The 19,166-nt window shown below is 40.1% G+C and overlaps 1 protein-coding gene across 4 annotated transcripts in view; it reads left to right on the forward strand.

Moving 5' to 3' along the window:
* RFC3 (replication factor C subunit 3) overlaps positions 1 to 19,166 on the forward strand; it is a 378,546-nt gene that overhangs the window by 215,506 nt on the left and 143,874 nt on the right. Inside the window, exon 13 of one of the 4 annotated variants that reach the window (XR_001299476.2) lies at positions 3,579 to 3,739. The exons of the other annotated variants lie outside the window; for them this stretch is intronic. The gene's annotated coding sequence lies outside the window, so the exon portion shown is untranslated. Of the gene's footprint in view, positions 1 to 3,578; positions 3,740 to 19,166 lie in introns of those variants that run through there. 4 annotated transcript variants of the gene reach the window in all.

Below are 19,166 nucleotides of genomic sequence, written 5' to 3' on the forward strand. Positions count from 1 at the left end.
TCTTCCTTTGAGTTTTTGCTTTCTAAGTTTATTTCGTGAATACTCTTTACTCTCTGAAAAATCCTTTTTAAAAAGCATCCTTTCCAGAATGCAATTTTTTTCTCTTAAATGTCTGAGAATATTAGGGTTTTTTAAACATGTTTCTTTTCTGCTCTATTTGCTGTTTGGCAGTTCTCTTTTTTTCTTTGTTTTTAATTGGCTTTGTTCTTTCCAGTGATCCTGTTTAAAGCAAACATAAACAATCCTACTTGGAAGCTGATGTTTATGGGTACGCCTTGTTAACTGTGGCCCTTCCATGCAGGGAGATTGGTTGAAGCCCCGATGCTTTGTTGCAGGACCCTCAGCTGTGTTTCTCTGACGGTTCTTTCCCTCGGAGGGATCAACTTTCTCAGTTTCTTTCTGAAGGGTCATAAACATCCTGCTTCTAGCTTCTGGGACCTGAGGAATGAAGGCTGCAGACTGCCTCATGGTTGAGTATGTCAAAATTCACGTAACTTCCCTGTTTTGGTGTATTCCCTTATCTTTGCTCTCAGCTTTGCCGCTTCTGAGCAACACCAGATTCCTTCAGGTTTCATTCTCCAGAGAGGACAGCTCTGGGCTTCAGCTGTACTGGGAAGGAGATCACCGCAGCGGCAATGATCACTTTTCCTGGCACACGGGAACAGCAGTGTGCTTCTTAGAGAACTTCAACATGTGGGCAATTCTTTCCATAGGCAACATGGAGATGGTTTCCTGCCTCGAAGAAAGATAATTGTGTGTTAATTTGGAGACTACAACCGCATCCTTGAGGAGTCCCTTTAAAAATGTGTTCAGTGCTCCAACTCTTCCTCCTGTTTTCCTCCCCCTGCCCCTGCTCTTGGAGAAGAACTTATTCCTGCCATTTCAAGAGCATTTCAAAGGGCTGTAAGGTGGTGGGGAACTTGCTTCTTGTTAGTTTTAGATTGTTGTTTTCTCAGGTATTGGAGGTCAGTTACCACTCAATCTTTCTCCTAGTTTCTAGGTTTTGTTTAGAAAAGGTCTCTTACATATCCTATCTCTGCTCCATTCTCCTTGTCTTTATGCATTTTCTTTTTTACTTCTTTATTTTTATATCAAAGGTCATTTAAAAAGTAAGAAGATAGACTCTATTCAGTTTGCCTGCTTACTCAGAAGGCATATGGGAACAGCAGTGTGCTTCTTAAGAAACTTAAGCATTTGGGGAATTCTTTCCATAGGCAACATGGAGATGGCTTCATGCCTCGAAGAAAGATAATTTTGTGTTAAGTTGGAGACTAAAACAATATCCTTGAGGAGTCCCCGTTGTGGCGCAGTGGAAACAAACCTGACTAGTATCCATGAGGATGTGGGTTTGATCCCTGTCCTTACTCAGGGGGTCGGGGTTCTGGCATTGCCATGAGCTGTGGTGTAGGTTGTAAACGCGGTTTGGATCCCTCATTGCTGTGGCTGTGGTGTAGGCTGGCAGCAGCTATAGCTCTGATTCGACCCCTTGCCTGGGAACTTATTTATGCCACCGGTGCAGCCCTAAAAAGCAAAAGTAAAAAACAAACAAACAAAAAAACCAAAAAAAAAAAAAAGAAAGAAAAAAACAATATCCTTGAAAATATTTATATTTAGCAAGGTAATCGTGACAAAAACTCATGAACATGACAAGCTGTAAAGGTCTAGAAACCATGGTCAAGGTGTAAAAATTTCAAGACAGGATGAGGAATTTTAGTATCTACACAGTATTTTTCTCAATATGCATATATCAAAACCATCTCCTCTTATTTTACATTTGTTTTTATGAGCTTGATTATCTTACTGTGTTTGATGGATTGAGCTGGGTATAAGGCAGTTAGCCATTATATTACCATTTTGGATTAACCTCAGAACAAGTCCAAGATAGATTCAAATTTTGCTGTATTTTTGAAGATGCTTCAAAATATACCTTTATGTGAGGAATATAGAAGGCAATGAGCTAGAAGTCACCCCACTGAAATTCTCTAGAAATATAAAAGCAATAGCAACAAACTAGACATTTGTGTTGGTGCTGGTTGGTGCTGCTTCCTTTGCTCTGATGACGCTATTCAGCCTTGATCTGCTAAGGGATTTTCACAGAGGTAGGATCACTGTAAGCAGGGCTAGCAGATCTGTGGTGCCCGGGCCACTGTGCTGGCTCCCTGTGTTCCTAACCCAGTTCTTCCATTTATCCCTGTGCTCTTTTCCCTTGAACCCAGACAAAAGCTCAGGATCTTCCTCTTGGCTGGCATCTATCTCCAATCTATTGGATCTGATTTGTAAGCTAGTCCCTATTTGCTGTTCTTTACCTGGATATAGCTGCAAATCTGAAGAAGGGGCCTAATTTAACAAGCTATATCCTCAGAAATAAGAGAGCAGCAAGCTATCAGGATTTTAGCAAACTGGGAGATTTAGTCTAACTCTGAGAAACTCGAAGGTTTGTTTGGTTTCCCCAAAGATATAGCCCATAGAATCCTGGAAGTGAACAGGCTTCCATGTGACCTCCTGGGATGGTTGGAAGGCAAGAGCTACTCAGTCACAGTCCACAGCCAGGCTGCACATACACATTCCCTGAGTTAAAGTTCACTAAGAGAGTGTTACAGAGGGTCCTGCTACTTGCACCTGGGAAGACAAGGTCACATAAGGGAGCAACAGGCCTAAGGAACATCTCAATGGCCAAGAAGAAATGTAACAGTCTACCACAATGGGAGGCTGTGTATATGAATTCAAGTGACTATTCGATCTGATTAAAATCAGTCATGTTAAATTCTAACCATTTAGTCTTTTAAATATAGGAAAGGAAATTTTCATTTGTTCCATTAGGGTACAAATGAAGTAGTATCGGTATTGATATTAGTATTAGGGCTAACATTAGTATTGATGATTTATTAGTGTTAATAACCTTATGGTTTCTTATTGAACCCACTGATAGGAGACTAACACTTCCCATCACCTGGAAGTTTCTCTGTCTCTAAAAGCCTCCCCATCCTATAGTATCACTCACAGTTACGTAGGGTTTGGTCATCCTCACTCTCCAGCTCTGCTTCCTTTTTTTTTTCCATTTATTTTTTTTAATAGTTAATAATTGTCATGAACTTGTTTTGAGCCAGACAGTCCTGGGATCAGGGCTTGGCCAGCACTATTTCAGTTAATCTTCTGGTTGAGCCTCCAGTGCAGGTGCCATTGTTTTTCTCACACGTGAGGAGGCAGAGTTGAGCTGTTGTTAAGTAACTGGCCGCAGGTCAGCAAGCTAGAGTGTAGTGGAACCCGGGCTCATTGCCTGAGCCTTTCCAAGGCCCATGCCAGTGCTTTCTGTGCTGCGCATCCGGTCCATCCGTCAAGGCCTGGCCCACAGGGAGCCCGGAGGCGATGCCTCTGGCACGGCTGCTCCCCCTCCGCACTCCTCCAGCCATAGCTCTTTCTACTCACGGGGGTCCTCACAGAGGTCTGACCCACAGTTGGACTCTGGGCCCCTGAGGGGACCATCCTTGTGCCCATAAGCACCAGCTTCCAAAGTTTCTTTTATGAAAACAGCCTCCTCAGTTTCTCCTTTTAATTCTTTCCCATGTCGTCCTCCATAGCCCCTGTACTTACGAGAAACAGCCTAACAGAGAAGTCTCCTCTCTCCTGCCTCCGTCAAAACTGAACACTCTAATGAAGACAGCAGTCTAGCCTGTAAGATCGACACGTAGCAAGACACGGAAATCCCGTGCTGGAGCAGCTGGGCTTGTAGTTTCACAAGTGAACGCTCTTTCCACGTGAGTGTTCCTCACATGGCCCCTGCCCTTGGGGTCGTGGCAAACACAGGGTGAGAGCTTGAATGCTGAGACGTCAGGCAACAAGTGAAATTACAGAAAAGGGGGATGTTAAGTTTAAGAAACTGATCCAAGTCTTTGTTTAATCGATTTTTGATGACTGGTTAATTTTGAGGGGAAGGTTAATTTTTGTGGGAGAGTTAGGTCATCATTACAAAAGGGGGGATGTTTCTCCATGGACAGTTTTATTCTCTTAGTTATATACTTTTTTTCAGGTGTCTCTGTGCACCAATTCTACTATTGCTTCATGAGCTGAAAAGCCTTGTTTAGAAAATAGTCACTTTGACTCAATGAGTTTCTTTTCTGTGGAAAGGTTCATGTGTGCCATACATTAGATTCCAGATATGTCATATCATATGGTAATTGTGTTTCTCTTTCTGACTTCACTCAGTATGAGAGTCTCTAGTTCCACCCATGTTGCTGAAAATGGCATTATTTTGTTTTTTTTTTTTTATGGATGAGTAGTATTCCATTGTGTATATATGTACCACATCTTCTTTAATGGAAAAAATAAAAATCATTATAAAAATACACAAAAAATAAATTAAAATAAAATAGCTACTTTAAATGGAGCAAATGGTTTCTCCTGTAAGCTTTTCCAGAATAGTGATTAAAGGCCCAAATGTAAAAGAGCAGTGGTGCAGCAGGGACTTACTCAGGTCCAATGAGACTTTTATAGGTGGATTGTGTTGTAGCAACATTGTTCCCGAAACAGAGCCTCTATGGGCCAAGGAGAGGCTGTGATCTACTGCATCTGTTCGTGTCCTGGAGCCACCTTGATTCTGAAAGTATTTTGTAGCTTGGCTAAATAAATAGGCTTCACCTAACTGTGTGTGTAGGGGAGAGGTGGGGAAGCAGGGTGTTTATAAAGTGGCCACTAAAAACGGTAAAACAATTGAAACAAGGGTAAGAGAATAAGAGCCAAGATATTAAGAAGGATGTGTTGAAATGAAAAATGCTTGCATGAGGTTCCAAGCCAAGGAATGTCACTCTGTCTGAGCCCAACCAGTGGTCAGATAATGATGTAAGACAGAAAGCGCTCATGATGGTTATTTAGTGAAAGAAAGAGTATTCATTCATCAGGAAGGATGGACTTTTCTCCTTCCTGTTTACTTAATAAATCATAAGTAATTTGTTATAATAATAATTTATTTCATTTTTTTAAAATTCCCAGTTAGATTATTAACTCCAAGAGGTAAACGATGTGACTATTTTTTGTCTTCATAGTTCTAATAATGAATATAGTATCTAGGAAGGATATTTGTTAACAAATAACATAATAAAATATAGGCATGTACAGTTAGCAGGTATATGGAAATATAAAACCTTCTACAAAGGGCTTTTCTAATATTTTTAAAGGTGGTGGTACATTGTACATCTGGGAAAGCATTTCTGTAGAGCGTCGAAGTCATATAATCCAAGTTAAAGCTTTTAGGGATAGAGCTTCGAATGAGAGGAAATTAATATTGGTTAAATCATCAGAAATCTCATTTTCTTGGGGAAGGTGTTTGTCAAGATTTGGCTAGTAAGTGATTAGAGATTGAAATTATGAGTGAGTGCTTCAAGGTGTAACTCTTCTTTGTTTTTTACTGAAACGAGGTCTGTATCGTTCAGGTTCTAAGCACATAGAAAACAAGGGTGGCGTTGTGATATAAAATTAACTTAAATTTTAAAGTTTACAAAATAAAATTTTCACCTCTATGGAAGACCACACTAGCTTGGCTAGACTCTTGGAGGGTATTTGGAGGTAGGTTCAAAACCAAATTTTGTCAAATACAATTTTAGTCCTGTACAAATGCTAATGAAAGCCTTGAAGTTCTGCAGCACAGGAAAAAAAAAAAAAAAAAAAAAAAAAAAAAAAAAAAAAAACGGAATTGGTAGATTCAGAGAAGGGGTCAGGATTATAAACTACGAAGTCAGGGTGATTTAGGGTTGAGGAAGCTCCTCCTACTGAGTGACCTGGTGCTAGGTAGGAGATAATAAATAATACCTACTTCATCAGGCAGATGCGAGGCTAGTAGAATAACATGGTAGACTTAGTATGGACCATGCATCATAGTAGGGGTTTCACAGGTAGTTATTATTTCTCTGGTAAAAAAACTTTACAAAGAAAATCGTTAGACAAAGATCTGAGCCTCTCTGGACTGTGGCAAAATACAGAGTTAATCTTCATAATACATTTTTTTTTAAAGTGCAACTCATATAGATAATAAAGGATCTGCCGCCAACTACTAATTTGGATTTCAAATTTAAAAATATATTGAGTTGTTCTCATCCAAGTAGGCCTGTATCACCTGCACAATAGGATTTGTGTGCTGCCTAGCTGCTCCTCTGGAAGGCAGAGACCAGGTCTCCTGAAGCCTGTGCTAAATTACTTATGTGTGGATTAAAAAGCTAGGGGAATAAGAAACGTCCTGATTTGATGACATTTAGAGTGTGAGTTTGTTTTTTCCAAAAGGCCGTCTCTGTTCATTGTTTCTCACAGTGCTGTGATCAAGGTTTAAAGTTGTGTCCAGAGCCCACCTAATGGAAATATTTCTTCTATGTAAAGGCCAACATGTTTTTTATGGGAATATACATTTTTGAAATGATAGTGTAAAACTTCTGGGAAACGATTCCGTACACAGTAAATACTGTTGTTGCCATAAAACTCTTGGGCAGATTTGTAAGACTTGGAGAGGCAAATATGTCTCTGGAGCTGCATGTGGAGGCCACCATGCGTTATGGCTGTCCTTCCATACCGCTGACGGTGCATCCCGAACCGTCAGCTCCCTGCTGTGACTCTTTTTAGATTGTTCATGCTTCCTGTTTGGGGAAGATGCTGTTCCAAAACAAGCTCACTGTGGTCCCTGAGACAGAAGCGAGCAGGATTTGGAGCAAGGTAGGAAAGGAGACAGGGGTTGAGAAAAGCAGAGGCTGAGATGCAGATCTTGGCATAAGATGCCGAGGCTGTTTAGCAATGAGCTCTTTGGGTAGGATACCATTCAGTTGATGTTCTGGGCAAGTTAGCACCAAATTTTACCGGTTATGTTTGCCCACGTTACAACCTTGTTTTGATACATACTGAGCTAGTGTGTCATTCAGGATTCAATCAGAAAAAGAGAACCATTGTGCTCTGTTACTGGGCCTGGACCTTCTGCAATTGTGGTTGTTGACTGAGTAGTTACTGCAAGGCTAGTACCTTCACATCTGATGCCAGAGGGTGGAGTCCACAGGCAGGCAGTCAGGAAGGGTATGATAGCTAAAATAAAACCAACCTGATCATATACATAGACTGCAACATTGATGTCTCAAGATTGTATAAAATAATGGTCATCCAGATGACTTAGAATGTGCTTGTATTTACAGGTTATCGGCACAAATTAATTTTTTAAATTTTAAGAAAAATTTAACCCCCTGAGAATCACCCTGAAAACCTTAGGAATTTCTTTCCCCCCCACCCCCAGTTTAAGAAACTTTGTTATAATGAGGAAAGCATATATATATATAATATTATATACATAATATATAATATTGTAATAGTGTATATATATCATATATAATGTATTATCATAAAATAAAATTATATGTATATACTGCTAGGTGATGATATGAACTGAGATGAAACGAAGCATAAAGCAATACTAGACAACAGGGAATGAATGGGGAGTTTTGGAGTTTCTATTTTATTTAACTTTAAAATTTTTTTAAATTTATTTATTTTTATTTTGGCTGCATCCATGGCATATGGAAGCTCCCAGGCTAGGGATCAAACCTGAACCTCAGCAGCCACCTGAACCACTGCAGAGACAATTCCAGATCCTTAACCCAATGTGCCACAGCAGGAAGCTATATTTGTCATCTAATGTTGAATAAAAAATTACTCCAAAAAATAGCAGCTTAAAATAACACACATTAGTTATTTCAAAGTTTCTGTATCTCAAGAATCAGCATGATTTAGCTTCAGGATCTCACACGTTTGCAAACAAGTTTTCTGCAGGGGCTAGGGTTTCATCTGAAGTCTCCACCAGTGGAAAGATCCACTTCCAGGCTCAGTTATGTAGTTGTTGACAGGATTTAGTTGCTCATCAGCTCTTGGACTGAGAGCCTCAGGTTTTTGCTGACTGTTGACTGGAGGCTGCCCTCAGTTCCTTGCTACTTGGGCCTCTCCAAAATGCCAGCTTGTTTCATCAAAGCCAGCCAAAGAGAGAGTCTGCTAGCAAGATGGAAGGAACAGCGTTTTTAACCTAATCATGGAGATGATAGTCCCTGAACATTACCATATTCTATTGATTACAAGCAAATTATCTGGGGGGGTGGGGATTATACAAGGTTAAGGAATATCAGGGGGTAGAAGTCTTTGGACATTACCTTAGAGGCTGCTTGCCGCAGACAGCCTCTCTGAAGACTGAATATTTGAGTGAGTGCTCAGTTAAGTCAAAGAATGAACCTTGTGTTTAACTCAGGGAAAACTCTTCAAGCTGAGGGAAGAGTAAGTGCAAAAAATTTGAGCTAAAAGTGTCCTTAACACATGAAGGGACAGAAACAAAACCAGAGTCGCTGGGGTAGAGTGAAGAAGGCAGAGGGTGATGGTTAAGAAAGTTAGAGAGGTAGAGAAAGACAAATACTGTATGATATCACTTATACGAGGACTCTAAAAGATAGTGCAAACTAGTGATTACAGCAAAACAGAAGCAGACTCCCAGATATAGAGAATAAATTAATTGTTACAAGTGGTGAGATGGAAGGGGGAAGGGGAGATATAGGGGCAGGAAATTAAGAAGTACAATCAATTAGGTATAAAATAAGCAAAAAAGATGTGCACTACAGGAAGTATAGCCAGTATTTGATAGTAACAGTAAGGGAGTATAATCTTTCAAAATCATAAATCACTGTATTGTACACATGAAACTTATATACTGTATATCAGCTATACTTCAATTAAAAAAAAAAAGAAACAGGAAATCAGGCCATTTCACACAGGATCTTGTAAGTCATGGGAAAATCTTTGGATTTAATTCTGAACAGGATGAGAAGCCATTAGACGTGGGGGAGTGGGATCTCATGGAAGGATTTACCTTTCAAAGACTATGCTGCTCTGGGGTTGGGGGGTGGGGAATAAGGGCAGATTTAGGGACACCAGACGAGACGCTCGGGCAACGTGAGAGATGAAGGTGTTTTGTAGGAAGGAGGGTGGCGACCGAAACTGGAGAAGAGAAAGCATTCCATCAATGTCAGCAGTCATGTTATTATTGCCTGTGTTTCCTAGATCCCTGATCCTCAGCTGTATACCTAAGGGTTGCCTGGGGAGCTTGTTCTAAACATAGAACGAGGCTCTACCCCCAGGAGAGTGATTTAATATGCTTTGAGTGTATTGGGTAGAATGTACATCTGCATGGCAAACCCTGAACTGATTACCTATTGCCGGTTGTTCCTACCTACCTAGATCCCTTCGTTATTGTTATTTTTCACAGACACGAAGTAATCAGGACAAGAATAGCCCCTGACACACACTCACACTCACACACAGATTGGAATTTCCTCATTCATTCTCCTGTCATGTGTGACACGCCCATGGAGACCTAGGTGGTTCTGTTGTGAAGAAAACAGGGACAGGATAGCAGAGCAGAGTAACCCCCGCCCCACTGTCACTCCCCACTTCCCATGAAGAGAGCAGAGGGGTGGGGATGGGCTTATTTCTCCCAGTAACTCTCTGAATTCAGACGTGTAAATATGCTTCTGTTTTAATCAAACTTCAGAGATGTCTTAAGAGGAAAGATGTTGCATAAATTGCAAGTATAAGTATTGGAAACCAGAATTATGTTTCTTTGACGTAGTCTTGACAATACAGCAGATTGTATTTGACATGTTGTTAATAACACGAGTATGAGATACGGCTTAAACATGTGATAAACTAGACCTGCTGCTTGGATGGCGCATCTTACTGATAAGATATAAAGTCATCCTCAGTCAAGCCAGGGATGTTTGTGTCTGGCTTTTCCAGTGTATGTGTGTTTGGGAGGGAAACTTTTGTTATTTAAATAACAACACCTCAATTCATGGGCACATGATCCTTTAGAAATGACTAGATTAGATTTCATATCTTTCCCTGTTTCCTCATCTACCCCCGTTTTATGTTGTATTGAAATTTTTTTGATTAACGCTTTAAAGGATAAGAAGTATTTTCCACCCACTCCAGAACAGCAGTCCTACTCCTTAAAGTTAACTAATAGCAAATTTTTGTGTATCCTTCTAGAAATCGTCCTAATGTATACACCTTTTTTTTGTTGTTGTTTATCCAAATGGAAGCATAACATATGCACTGTTTTATACTGTGCATTTTTTCTCTATTATTTTTCCCTCTGAAGAGTTGAACACATGTATCTTTGAATAAGAAAACACATTGTAAAACGACTTGAATATCACAAAAGGGGAAAGAGTGTAAAGTCTTCTTCCCACCCAGTTATCCTGAAGGACCAAGTTCTTTCCAGAAGAAGCCACTTGTTATCCAGTTCATGTGTACCCTTCTAGAGCTGACCTGTGCATGCACCTGAGTCTACCTATGTCCTCCTTCAGGTTATGTGCTCCATACATATTTTTTGTCTTTTTAGGGCTGCACCCACAGTGTATGAAAGTTCCCAGGCTACAGGTCAAATCAGAGCTACAGCTGCCAGCCTCTGCCACAGCCACAGCAATGCCAGATCTGATCCATGTCTGGGACCTACACTGCAGCTCATAGCAACACCAGGTCCTTAACCCACTGAGTGAGGCCAGGGATCAAACCCAAGCGCTCATAGATACAAGTCAGGTTCATTACCACCGAGCCAAGATGGGAACTCTTATGTGCTATATTCTAAAATTTCTTGACACCTCTGTGCAACTAGGTCAGAAGTAAAGGTGAGGCACCTCTCTCCTTTCCCAGAAGAGAAAAAATGACCCAGAGTTTAGGAGAACTGAAGCTCAAACAAGAATCCAAGCTTATGAGCTCCCTGGACATGTGTAAGGAGTTGGGGGAGGTTTTTAGTTTAACAAAAACTTGGTCTGAAGTAGAGGTGAGGGGACATCTCTATGGCCTTATCCTGGATCAGAAATTGATTAAGATGCAAGAAATCATTTTGTCTAATTGAGATTCTAGAGCAAAAATATGCTGGCATCCTCAATCAGAGAGAAGTTCTGATCTCCTCAGCCAGCTCCATTTGACTTTGCTTGTCATTACCATTGATAGGCTGTTGGTGTCCAAACAGTTACCTGGACAGCAGCCTTCCTGATGCTATAAAAACTTGGTTGATCTTTTTAGGTGGGATGGAAAGAATTTTATTACCACTTGTAAGCATCTTAGTGGGAGGAAATCAATGTCTTAATGAGGATAGTACTTTAAGAAACAGCCTCAAAAAACTTAGAGGGCCAAAGTGAAAATAAGAGGCGTATGATACTGCTGTTCTTTGACCCACATTCTGAGATTACAGGTCAGAATCTGTATGACTGACCTGATTCTGTGAATGGGACATACACTCTGAGTCCGTTCTTTACTTCCCTGTACTCAGGTCATTGTTCATTTCTATGGGAAATAACAGCCTGAGGTGCGGTGAGCTCTTATTTATACACATCATCAAATATATTCTGTTGGAGAAACTGATATCACCTCAGAATACTGTAAGTACCTTGAATTCTGAGAAGTGACATTCCAATACTGACCAGTTTCCTTACAGTTATAGGTAATATAAGACAATAGGATTTGAAAATGACAAAGGGAAGTCCTTGATGGAAGCCTGAGTTCTGATTGCCTCCTGGATCAGATAGTTGTCTAAAGGGGTTATTGACTTACTTTTCTAAGTTTTCCAACCAGCCCATAAATCATAGGAAAGAATATACACAGAGTTTATTTCTTAAGCCAAAGAGTGAGTGAGAAAGAAAGAGAGAGAAAGGTTAAAACATTCGTTATTGATTTTTTGGCAGGCAAAATTAATGGTAGTTTCTCCTCCTCCACATTCAAACCCACGTTCTAACCGTGGCCTTCGTTTCATTGTAAAACCCAAGAAACACATGCAGCGTCTTGAGATTACTTCTGGGGTTGAACCTGTTAAGCCAAAATATTATTCTTCGCGGGAGACTGGGTTGGTATTTGGACCGCTGATGTGAGGTTTTCCATTTTGAGTGTTCCCTCTGGGAGCTCTGGCTCAGCCGAGAGCAGCCCTTCTCTCCTCAGGGAACCAGTTTCAGAAGAAACCTCATTAGAATAGACAGACTGTGGCTGGTGAAGCCTACGGACACCTGGTAGGTTTTGATATGTGACAGATATGAGATTCAATTACTTTTGCCCCAATATTCTTACTAGAAGTGATGCATACACATGATACAATTTTCCGTACATGCATTTACATTAACTGGCACAAGGAAAGGACATCGAAACCCATTTTGGGAGGTCCCATCGTGGCACAGTGGTTAACGAATCTGACTAGGAACCATGAGGTTGCGGGTTCAATCCCTGGCCTTGTTCAGTGGGTTGAGGATCCAGCGTTGCCGTGAACTGTGGTGTAGGTTGCAGACACAGCTTGGATCCCGCGTGGCTGTGGCTCTGGCGTAGGCCAGTGGCTACGGCTCTGATGAGACCCCAAGCAGCCTAGGAATCTCCATATGCCGCGGGAGCGGCCCTAGAAAAGGCAAAAAGACAAAAAAAAAAAAAAAAGAAAAAGAAAAAAGAAAAAGAAAGAAACCCATTTCGTTGTTTCAAAGTCATTTTTACAGAAGTCTTCATTGTTTTACTGCTTCTGTTTTCTCTTTCAGGAGATATGTGAAAATAGGTTGGTATTTATGCAGTTTAGAGGCTGGAAAACAGGCCTATTTACAGCAGTTGAAGGGAAAAAGGACTTTCTGTCCAACTGCGTACATATTCTGTGCTAGTGGTCGTCTTCTTTCTACAGATGCTCACTTGTTATACTTGTTCTTTCGGAGTAATTGCTGGCCTGTCCATAAGTTAAAGCAAGCAGATTTAGGTTTAACATAAGGTGCATTCAGATATGTAATCGGCATTAATCTCACTGGAGTGATTGATTGGGTGAGAAATTGGGATCTGGAAACAAACCAGCTTTGGACCAATTAAAACCCGCAGAGCAGCCCTTGGTAGCATCGTCCTTTCTCTAAGATGGTGAGACTTTGCCCCATCTCAAGAGTGATATTTATCATCTTAAGCAGTTTCTCAGCATTCCTGAGATACCAAACCAATTGTGAAGGACAGGAACTTAGACCCCCACTGTCCTTAGCTAAGGGTGTTTGTGGGTACAGCTGGTGGTTCAGGCTGTGGTTGAGAACATAGCTAGAGTGAGCACCCCAAAAATAACTACTGCCTGACTTCCTGTGATACAACACCTCTAGGTAAAACAGGAAAACCTGAGCTTCAGGTTTTCCTGTGACCAGTGTTCGCCTGAGCCTATCATCTTTCCTTTGAGCCATTGTATACTCGAGCTACATCTCAGTCATGAGCTAGAGCTCTGTCCTGAGCTAAACTAAATCCATTGACTTGCTGGAATGGCAATTAGCCCATTATCGTTAGTTCATGCCCAGCATCATTGTTCTTGCTAACGTGATCAAATTCAGAGGCATTCAGTGTATCTTCTCTTTAAGTGCCAGCCCTGGATTGGGGAAAGTTATCTTTCTGACTAGCCTTTTTTCTTAGGAAAGAGTAAAATGATTTCTAGTAAATAGCTAGACATGTTTTATTTTTGCTTTCTTGGAAGATCATATTGATAGTTTTTTTCCCTCTGAAATAAAATATCAGTTTTATTATTGCCAGCATATTTAGTATATTGATACTGATCATTCTATAACTTTCATTGATCTGGTGTTCTTTTCAAATGTTTTGATACAAGTTCACTCTGTCTGTAGTTAGAATCTTTGCCTTTGTTTCTGCTTTAGTTGAGATCTTGACAATTGGTTGTATTGTCTTAATTCCTTAAAATAGTTTGGTTAAAAAATTCTCATTTATGTTCACATTGGCTACTTCCTCCATATATATGCTCCCTAAAGGCAATCTATAAGCAATGCTTGATATTGATAATACATTTTTTTGCATTGTTTATAAGCTTTAGTTCAAATCACATAACTTCTAGATTCACTTACATGTGGTTTCTAAGAAAAGGATACAAATGAATTTATTTCCAGAACTTAAACAGACTCACAGCCTTTAAAAAACTTATGGTTACCATAGGTTACAGGTTGGGAGGGTTTGAGGGGTGGACTGGGGGTTTGGGACTGGCATATGCACACTGAGGTATACAGACAGATTGGCCAGTGGGACCTGCTGTATAGCACGGAGAACTCTACCCAATATTCTGTAATAATCTGTGTGGGAAAGAATCTGAAGGAGAACGAAGGTGGGTACATGTATAACTGAATCACTTTGTTGTACAGCAGAAATTATCACAACCTTGTAAATTAACTCTACTTCAATAAAACTTAAAACAAAAAAAAAAGAAACATCCTTAAGAGTATTGCCAGGGCATCAATATCTTAGTCCAGTTTCAAATATTAGTCAGTATATAAACCTTGTCTTTTATGTCTGGGTTTTCAGTTGATTGCATAGCTTTGAATTTACATATGATTTTTCTTATATTGCAGAAGAAGAAATCATATTCCCTGGTCTCCCCCACCCCACCTACCCTACATGACATTTCCAGGCTCTGGCAAATATGCACTGGTGAAAAGAGAGGGAGAAACGAGAGGACCTAGGCATCTACTCGTTCTTTTGGTCCCCGGATGTATCAGAGCACCATTGTAGCCTGACTTGCCTTTCGGTCTGGACGCTGTGGTTAGTGCTGGGTCTTCTCTTTTCTTCGTCCACCTTGTCCTGATGACCGCTGCTTTTAAATGCCTCTGATGTTCTTCTTTTCCTCCATTCCCACTTCATTCCTTTGGTAGTCGGCCTGTTCACCTTCCACCTTAAATAATCCCGTGGCTTCTTATTCATTCAAATCATTTACACACGTTTTGCCGAATGCCTTCTTGTGTCAGGCCCAGATCCCTGGGGGTACAAGTATGTGAAAGACAGCAGACATTTGGAAAGGGCTTTCAGGCTATGATAATGGCAAACAAGAAAACAGAAAAAGTATAATATGATTTGGTTAAGTGCTATAATTGAGATAGAAACAAGTGCTTCAGAAGCCCAGAGGAACAATTCGAATCTTCTATCAATTAAGTTGGTAAATTATATACAGATTATAACACCTCAATCAAGTAAAACTCTGTAGTCCCGCGTCATATCTCTTCTACCCACCTCTAATGTTTCGCTTTTTAAAATGTGCTCTTAGACTAGATTTCTAAAAGGTTAAGTCTGATCACACCTTCACCTTGGCCCCAAGTATTAATCACAGTAAATACCAAGACCAGCTGCACTTCCTTTTGCTCAAGGCATCTTGGACCTGCTTGAGTGCCTGCCCTGTGCTCCCTAGAAAGCTTCATTACATGAGTAATAAATCTTTTCATATCCTTTAGGTGTGTGTGTAGGGGGGGATCACCAATCTTGACATCAGTACCAATTTTAGCGGGATGGTTTTGATCTTATACTCTGCTGAAAAACCGCAAAACAGGGACTTGACTTCCTTCTATCTTGTAATATTGCCATTCTCAACAAGTAGTTTGTATTAGATGATCCAGTATGGCTGCTCCAGCTCTTGCCATCACGTTCACATTCCAGTCAATGGAAAAAAAGAAGAGGGGAAGGGATACATACAATTTATTTCCAAAGCATGGCCAGTTAGTTGCAATCATTATTTCTATTAATGTTCCACTGGCCAGAATTTAGAACTGCACAGCCACAAGCACAGCATCAGCACCAGCACAGGAAGCTGAGAAATTTAGTCTTTATCTGGGCAGGTGTGCAGAATAATCTATATAATTTATATAAGAAAAAGAGAGTAGATGTTAGGAGATAACCAGCGGTCTCTGCCACACTTACTTAACTGTGCAAAGGAAGGCAAATTACTTCACTTTTACAAAGCTAGGAGTCAATAGTCTTTAGGGCCGTTAGGAGAACAGGAGAATTAAGTTTGTATTCCTAGCCTCATGATTTGTACATATAGGCACATTATAATGAGTGATTTCTGCTATTATCAAGTAATATTAAAATATTAACAATCATAATAATATTAATAATAGTAATATTTTTCCCTACTATAAATTCTGTCAGCATCATGAGAAAACTCAGAGTCCAGATAATAGACTAGTAATTCAAATATTTATCCTTTTTTGATTTTGAATTCTAAATTGCCTTCATCTCCATTCTGTTTGATCAATCCACGGTCATCATCATGCTCTATTTTTTGCCCTTATCTAGAATTTTCGCATTGTAGTGATTGCTAACCCCTTTATTCCCTCTGTCTTTACCTGAGATCATCCAGGGTTTGTTCTCAGTCCTTTTCTTTCTCTACTCTTCCTGAGAAATTTCATTCACATCCTTGGCTTCAGCTGCCATACACATGCTGATGACTCCAAAATTTCTCTCTCTTCCTCAAGGCACGTATGACCATTCCTAACCTTGACATCGCAGATTTAATGTCTCCCTAATTTCGCCCCCATACCCGTCCTCCTGAGCTTATCTCTTGGATTACACCCTCACTAATTCTGCCACTCCAGCCTTGAGAGTGGGAGTCCATCTCAACTCCTCTCTCTCACGGCCACAGCAATGTACTGAGTGCTGTCCCACTCAGAGCCTCTCCCGTTACTGAACTCGTGCTGTCCTCTCTGTCTCTATTGCTGTTCTTGCCCGTTCAGCCCCTTAGCACTTCTCTTCTGGGTTGTTAATTCATCCCCTGCCTTCTGACTCCTCCCTCCAGTCTATCCTCAACACAGCTGTCAAAGTGATCTTTCTAAGGGCGAATATGATCTCATCACTGCCCTGCTTTAAGATCCTTCAGTGCAGAGTTCCCATCATGGCTCAGTGAGCCCACCTTGCATCTGTGAGGATGCGGGTCCAATCCCTGGCCTCGCTTAGTGGGTTAAGGATCTGGCATTGTTGTGAGCTATGGTATAGGTCGCAAATGCAGCTTGGATACAGCGTTGCTGTGGCTGTGGTGTAGGTATGGTGACCCCTAGCCTAGGAACTGCCATATGCCACAGGTTGCAGCCCTGAAAAGAACAACAACAACAAAAAGACCCACCCGTGGCTCTCTATCTTCTGTAGGGTCAAATCTGAACGGCACGGCATTCAATGCTTTGGCCTCTGTCTCACACTCCTACACCGCCCACACCGCCCCAGTCACCAGAAAGTCTCCTCCAGCTCTACTGAGCTACTTGTCATTCCACCAGCTACGCCTTGTATCTTCCTGCCTCTATTCTTGAGTGTAGGGTCCTCCTTTTATATTAAATGAACTTCCCCTAACGCCTACTTTGCTGGAGGTCCAGCCTAAAAGTCACCTCCAGGGGTCCCTCTGTGAGATATTTTTCTCACGCAGACTCATTTTGCTCCCCTTCTTTTACGTTCCCATCACCTCTCTGCAAAGCCAGATTACAGTGCTTACCCACGAGGTTATAAATATTGATTTCTTACTGTCTCACACAGAGAATGTGAGCATGTGAACTCCTCACAGGCAGGTGGAGATGTGTTACCCCTGAGTCCTCCACAACGTCTGATTCACAGGAGATTAAATACATGTTTGATGAATGAATAAATATTTATTCAAAGCCCTCAAGCCACACTGACATTCCTTGTGTACTCACTATATCTTTCTGTCTCCTTCCCTGAGTTCTAGCTTTTCCCAACGCCCACACAAGTAACCAGGAGTAAGCTGTCAACAAATAAAGGGTTTTTTGTAGGGAAAAACATTACAGTATGTATCAAGTTGGAAAATTTAACTGCAGTGTTGTTTTAGTTGTTATTTGTTTTTTAAAAAATATATACCAGATTGAGGCTAAAGTTCAAATTTCTGTTTTGGCAATTTAAGTGTGTGTGTGTGTGTGTGTATCTGTGTATACACATACACACTTAAATATATATATTTATATTTAATGTATTTTATATATAAATATAAAAGCCAACAAGTCCTCAGTCAGTGGACAGTATAGAACAGGTTGTAAGTTTCCCAAGAGAGGAGAGAGGTCAGCGCTGGTCATCCTTACCAGATGACCATAACGGCAGAGTACCATCTTGGCTTAGCATTGACCTCTGGGTCTGGTGGGTGAAGAGAGAGTACGTGATGTTTGTGGGTGAGAGGGAGGGCCATGAGAAGAGTCTTTCTGATTGTGGTTTGTTTTAAGAGTGGAGTAAAATTAAAGAAAAACGTGAATATTCTCTTTTTCAAATTTTGACTTGATCATGTAGTAAAAAGAAACGCTTTTGAAGTGTGTGGACTGAAACTCACTAATAAGCTTCCAAGTCTGTTGTAATTGTCCCTGGCAAGGTCAGGGAGCCAAATATGTTCACGGAGTCATAGTTGCATTCATTTTTATTTTTGAGAAAAACTTACAAAGAGTACTTAAACATTTTAGTATGGAACTAGTAGAACTCAGGTTGGCTTCAATGCTGTCTTATTGAACCAGAATCTGGAAATATTGTGTAAAATAAGCATCCATCCAGCTGTAGCCAGTTGTGCTTTTTCCTGTGAAAATATTTGCATTTTGATTTGATTCCAAAGTCTCTATTGCCCTCATTTGCTGTAGTGAAATATTTTAGTAATTCACATAAAAGTAAAAAATGCACAGTTACGCATTTAAGTAACTGCTAGAAAATGCTAAAGTGTAACATAATCAATCTTTTAAAGAATAAGTATTTGAACCGTATCAACTCATGTTTGTATTGTAGTTTCTTACTAGTTAGTCTACATTGGGTTTAAAGTGGTCCTCTTTTATCAGTTGAAATTTCTGTCTCCTCCGTATTTTTATTCTATTTGAAATAACACTTAGATAAAGGATGATTTTTTTGTAATTAATATATCTGTAAAAGTACCTAATTAAAAGTGAGTGGTAATCTATTCCTTTCCTCTCTGGCTTTAAAATAGGCTAATGTTGATAACATTTTAAAAATAACAAGATTTTCTTACAAGTCCATTATTGCTTTTCTTATAACTGTGTTTTTAGATAATTAGTCTAATAAAGTACATTGACTATTTTTATCTTCTAAATACATAAATATACTATGATTCTAACCTTAAATTTTTATTTATTTTTCTTCACTTTCTTTCTCTAATTTGAAGTAAAGTCCAAGATTTATGTATCTTGCTTATCAGATATGTGCTCTAATTTGATATCTTTCCCTCAAAATACTTTTAACACTCTTCTTAAGTTTTATATGCATCGTATATCCATATTGAATACAGTTCTAAAGAAAGGGGAGGAGGTTTTGTGTTTATATAAAATATAGTGTGCCTATATCTCTAAGTGACAAAG

Source organism: Sus scrofa, chromosome 11 (assembly GCF_000003025.6).
Source record: "Sus scrofa isolate TJ Tabasco breed Duroc chromosome 11, Sscrofa11.1, whole genome shotgun sequence".
In the NCBI taxonomy this organism is placed as follows: Eukaryota; Metazoa; Chordata; class Mammalia; order Artiodactyla; family Suidae; genus Sus; species Sus scrofa.